The sequence below is a fragment of the Bos taurus genome, chromosome 22, assembly GCF_002263795.3.
Source record: "Bos taurus isolate L1 Dominette 01449 registration number 42190680 breed Hereford chromosome 22, ARS-UCD2.0, whole genome shotgun sequence".
Classification (NCBI taxonomy): domain Eukaryota; kingdom Metazoa; phylum Chordata; class Mammalia; order Artiodactyla; family Bovidae; genus Bos; species Bos taurus.
Window position 1 is genome coordinate 32460040 of NC_037349.1, and position 6445 is coordinate 32466484.

Sequence of the window (6445 nt, forward strand, 5' to 3'; positions counted from 1 at the left end):
GTACTCCTCTTCCTATCTGGAACCAGTCTGTTGTTCCATGTCCAGTTCTAACTGTTGCTTCCTGAGCTGCATACAAATTTCTCAAGAGGCAGATCAGGTGGTCTGGTATTCCCATCTCTTTCAGAATTTTCCACAGTTTATTGTGATCCACACAGTCAAAGGCTTTGGCATAGTCAGTAAAGCAGAAAAAGATGTTTTTCTGGAACTCTCTTGCTTTTTCCATGATCCAGCGGGATGTTGGCAATTTGATCTCTGGTTCTTCTGCCTTTTCTAAAACCAGCTTGAACATCAGGAAGTTCACGGTTCACATATTGCTGAAGCCTGGCTTGGAGAATTTTGAGCATTACTTTACTAGCGTGTGAGATGAGTGCAATTGTGCGGTAGTTTGAACATTCTTTGGCATTGCCTTTCTTTGGGACTGGAATGAAAACTGACCTTTTCCAGTCCTGTGGCCACTGCTGAGTTTTCCAAATTTGCTGGCATATTGAGTGCAGCACTTTCACAGCATCATCTTTCAGGATTTGGAATAGCTCAACTGGAATTCCATCACCTCCACTAGCTTTGTTCGTAGTGATGCTTTCTAAGGCCCACTTGACTTCACATTCCAGGATGTCTGGCTCTAGGTGAGTGATCACACCATCATGATTATCTGGGTCGTGAATATCTTTTTTGTACAGTTCTTCTGTGTATTCTTGCCACCTCTTCTTAATATCTTCTGCTTCTGTTAGGTCCATACCATTTCTGTCCTTTATCGAGCCCATCTTTGCATGAAATGTTCCCTTGGTATCTCTAATTTTCCTTAGACCATTTTCCTTAGACCACCAATTTTCAAAAAAGTTGGAAAGTGATAAAATGTATGTCATACAATGTCTTGAAGACATAATTTGATTTCCCTGGATAATTCAGAAGGTACTAAGGAAATTTCAGTGACTAAGAAATTAATCCTGCTATTGGTGTTTAGAAAAGTATGGTGATTGGATAGAATTAGTGCTAAGATATAACATTCAGTTTAGTTCAGTTCAGTCACTCAGTCATCTCCAAGTCTTTGTGACCCTGACCCCATGGACTGCAGCACGCCAGGCCTCCCTGTCCATCACCAACTCCCAGAGTTTACCCAAACTCATGTCCATCTAGTCGGTGATGCCATCCAACCATCTCATCCTCTGTCATCCCCTTCTCCTCCCACCTTAGATCTTTCCCAGCATCAGGATCTTTTCAAATGAGTCAGCTCTTCATATCAGATGGCCAAAGTACTGGAGTTTCAGTTTCAGCATCAGTCCTTCCAATGAATATTCAGGACTAATTTCCTTTAGGATGGACTGGTTTGATCTCCTTGCAGTACAAGAGACTCTCAAGAATCTTCTCCAACACCATAGTTCAAAAGCATCAAATCTTCTGCACTCAGCTTTCTTTATAGTCCAACTCTCACATCCATACATGACTAGTGGAAAAACCATAGCCTTGATACTTTCTGAATAGTGTTTACAATGTGAACGTGTTCCTGAGCTTTCACATTTTATTGGCTCTGGAAAAATGGGAAGGTTTAAAGTTGGAGCACAATTAGAGTCCTAGCTCCTTTGTTGCTGGTGGGTGATTTTGGAGAAATTACTTAATTTCCTCCAACCTCAGTTTCTTCATGTGTAAAGTGGGTGCAATAGGAACATCTGCCATGTAGGTGAAGATAAATAAAATAGTGGATGGGAAGTGTTTGAAGTATAGTGCTTGCTCACAGTTAGATGTTACTGTTTACTTTTTTTATTTTAAGATGCCTGATATTTTGGCAATTTAAAACATATGTTTTATTTGGCTGGGTCAGGTGTTGGTTTTGGCAGGTAGTATCTTCGATCTTCATTGCAGCACGAGTTTATGGCATGTGGAGTCGGTAGTTATGCCATATGAAAGCTCTTTGGTTGTGGCATGTGAACTCTTTGGTTGCAGCATGTGGGATATAGTTCCCCGATCAGGATTGGAACCCAGGTCCCCTCCATTGGGAGTGTGGAGTCTTAGTCATTGGACCACCAAGGAGGTCCCTACTGTTACTGATATTAATCATAATATAGGACATGATTCATTTGTACGGTATTGACAGGGCTTTAATCTGAGTTGTTTTGTATGCTGCAATAGTGAATGTTCACTGACCCTTCTCTATCTTGTTGCAGTTTTATTTCTATGATTGTATTCCAGTAGCCTGGAGAATCCCAGGGATGGTGGGATTCCCAGAGCCTGGTGGGCTGCCGTCTATGGGGTCACACAGAGTCGGACACGACTGAAGTGACTTAGCAGCAGCAGCAGCAGACTTGATGGCAAAAAAAAGAAAAGGTTGAAAATTTCACTGTGACGCCAGCAGATAAAATTTGAGTCTTTTCCAAGTGAAACAGGTGAAAAGAATGCAGTCTTGCTATGCCTTCAAGGATCTTGCTATGCAGTAGAGACTTAAATACTGGACTGTGAGTATTAGATAGAGGTGTGCCAGTGCTTGGTGCTCAGTTACAGGAAGTCAGAGGGTGTGGAAGAATTCCTTGGGGCTCGAGAATTTCAAGAAGCAGCGCTGTGGCCAAGCTGAGTAAATGATCTCCGTTAAGACCAATGTAGGAGCCCCAGTAGGACCCCATTAGGAGCTGTGACCAAGAACTTTTACCGTCCAGTTGCTTAGGACTGCATGACCATAAGCTGTCAAGTGTGTTAATAATATCATTACTCTTTGGTCATAGGCAATTGACATCCAGTAAATATTTGTTCAGCGTTTTTTAATTTATTTGTTTAAACTTTCAAAGAAGTTTAAAAATAAAGAAATGAAAAAAGTTGGATAGAGCTCTGTATATAGCATGATCCTTTTCTTCGTCTCTCCTAAAATAGTAACCATGCTTCTTCTCTGGTTCAACTGTGAGAGACTTTTTTTCCCACTACACATTTCTACCTTTATCATAAAATCATTTAAAATAAAAATGAACACATATGGAATCCTTACTTTATTTCTGGCTGTTTGAAATGCTCTACTTTAGTAACAGCTCTTTGTCACTATATATTTAGGGGGATGGGATTCAACATAGAGGCCTTTCTGGGGCTTTTATGTCCAAATCTTTGCTTCTAGATAGGGCCACCCAGAGTATTGTCTGTATATAAATCATAGTGGATAATCTAAATGTTTGTTATATATCCCATTTGAAATAAGGTAAATCTGATGTAGGTTTTTCTTGCATGTCTCTGTTACTTTCATAATTGGCAAGGACAAGTGGCTATTTCTTATCAGTCACGCTGAGCCAGTGGGAGTGCCTGGTGTCATCTATCAGAATACCACCACAGTGAGTCAGGGTGTGAGTCCCAAGGCAGGAGCAGGGCCAGATGACCTCTTCCTGGGCCAACTGGCTCAGATGGTGAAGAATCTGCCTGCAATGCAGGAGACCTGGGTTTGATGCCTTGGTTGGGAAAATCCCCGGGAGAAGAGAAAGGCAACCCACTCCAGTATTCTTGCCTGGAGAATCCCATGGGTAGAAGAACCTGGCGGGCTACAGTCCATGGGGTCACAGAGAGTTGGACTCGACAGAGCAACTAACACTTTTACTTTTTTCATTTTCCTGTGCCAGCAGCTTCCTATTCCTGGGCCTCAGCTTTGTCCTCATGAAATGGTAGGTTTGAACTATGTGGTCTCCAAGGTGCCCCTTGGTTTTTATCATTTGAGAGGGTTGTGATGCTCACTGCCATTAATGGAAAGGTCTCCTAAAAGCATTGCTGGAGACCCAGCACACATGAGCCTGTTTTGAAAAAGGGGTTTAACCTTAGTAGTTTCCGTCTGTAAAGGAGTTTGGGAAAAAAAAAAAAGTTTTCGGTTGATGTTGAGACATGTGACATGGAGAGATGCTGCGGGACTGCGGGCTGTGAACTCTGTCCCTCCATTGACTGTCTGGCACTGACTTTCAGCTCAATAAATGTTATTGAATTAAACTCGATTGGGGGATAATAAAGAACTAAGAGGAAATTAAATATTATTTATTAGCAGCTACATTAACTGAGTGCTAACCAGGCTTTATGCTTTCCATTTCAGCGATTCTCAAGCTTTATTTTGCACAGAATCATCCTAGGTTTAGTGAAGGTTGCAGGTAGGGCCTCAAAATTTGCATTTGTAGCAAGTTCCCTAATGATGCTGATGTGGCTGATCAGGGACTATATTTTGAAAACATGATAGATTTCATTTAATTTCAGTCTTACAAGGTGAACATTATCATCCTCAGTTTACAAATGAAGACACAGTAGTGCCCAAAGTCTAACAGTTAATAGGTGGAGAGTTAAGGATTTAAATAAACTGTCCTTTCTGACTCAAAATCTCATTCGTGTCCTGCCCCAAGAAAGGATATATGCATGATGTATGTATGTATGTGTGTGTGTGTGTGTGTGTGTGTGTATATATATATATATATATATATATGTTTTGCTTGTCTGTTTTGAACATGGTTGTTTCTCTCTATCCAGCCATTCAGACACATAGGAACTCAGGTGCGTGTGTGTGCAGACACACACAGACACACACACACCCCTATGTATCTACCTATATGTCTGCAGATCTATCTCTGACTCTGGAAAATAGTGCAAAATTCTGTCACTGTTTATCTTTAGGTGATGAGATGCTTTGCATAGCTGTGAAAAGAAGAGAGGCGAAAAGCAAAGAAGAAAAGGAAAGATATAAACATCTGAATGCAGAGTTCCAAAGAATAGCAAGGAGAGATAAGAAAGCCTTCTTCAGCGATCAATGCAAAGAAATAGAGGAAAACAACAGAATAGGAAAGACTAGAGATCTCTTCAAGAAAATCAGAGATACCAAAGGAACATTTCATGCAAAGATGGGCTCGATAAAGGACAGAAATGGTATGGACCTAACAGAAGCAGAAGATATTAAGAAGAGATGGCAAGAATACACAGAAGAACTGTACAAAAAAGATCTTCATGACCCAGATAATCACAATGGTGTGATCACTCACCTAGAGCCAGACATCCTGGAATGTGAAGTCAAGTGGGCCTAGAAAGCATCACTATGAACAAAGCTAGTGGAGGTGATGGAATTCCAGTTGAGCTCTTTCAAATCCTGAAAGATGATGCTGTGAAAGTGCTGCACTCAATATGCCAGCAAATTTGGAAAACTCAGCAGTGGCCACAGGACTGGAAAAGGTCAGTTTTCATTCCAGTCCCAAAGAAAGACAATGCCAAAGAATGCTCAAACTACCTCACAATTGCACTCATCTCACACGCCAGTAAAGTAATGCTCAAAATTCTCCAAGCCAGGCTTCAGCAATATGTGAACCGTGAACTTCCAGATGTTCAAGCTGGTTTTAGAAAAGGCAGAGGAGCCAGAAATCAAATTGCCAACATCCACTGGATCATGGAAAAAGCAAGAGAGTTCCAGAAAAACATCTATTTCTGCTTTATTGACTATGCCAAAGCCTTTGACTGTGTGGATCACAATAAACTGTGGAAAATTCTGAAAGGGATGGGAATACCAGACCACCTGATCTGCCTCTTGAGAAATTTGTATGCAGCTCAGGAAGCAACAGTTAGAACTGGACATAGAACAACAGACTGGTTCCAGATAGGAAGAGGAGTACGTCAAGGCTGTATATTGTCACCCTGTTTATTTAACTTCTATGCAGAGTACATCATGAGAAACGCTGGACTGGAAGAAACACAAGCTGGAATCAAGATTGCTGGGAGAAATATCAATAACCTCAGATATGCAGATGACACCACCCTTATGGCAGAAAGTGAAGAGGAACTCAAAAGCCTCTTGATGAAAGTGAAAGTGGAGAGTGAAAAAGTTGGCTTAAAGCTCAACATTCAGAAAACGAAGATCATGGCATCCGGTCCCGTCACTTCATGGGAAATAGATGGAGAAACAGTGGAAACAGTGTTAGACTTTATTTTTTGGGGCTCCAAAATCACTGCAGATGGTGACTGCTGCCGTGAAATTAAAAGACGCTTACTCCTTGGAAGGAAAGTTACGACCAACCTAGATAGCATATTCAAAAGCAGAGACATTACTTTGCCAACAAAGGTCCGTCTAGTCAAGGCTATGGTTTTTCCTGTGGTCATGTATGGATGTGAGATTTGGACTGTGAAGAAGGCTGAGCGCCGAAGAATTGATGCTTTTGAACTGTGGTGTTGGAGAAGACTCTTGAGAGTCCCTTGGACTGCAAGGAGATCCAACCAGTCCATTCTGAAGGAGATCAGCCCTGGGTGTTCTTGGGAAGGAATGATGCTAAAGCTGAGACTCCAGTACTTTGGCCACCTCATTGGAAGAGTTGACCCATTGGAAAAGACTCTGATGCTGGGAGGGATTGGGGGCAAGAGGAGAAGGGGACGACAGAGGACGAGATGGCTGGATGGCATCACTGACTCGATGGACGTGAGTCTGAGTGAACTCCGGGAGTTGGTGATGGACAGGGAGGCCTGGCGTGCT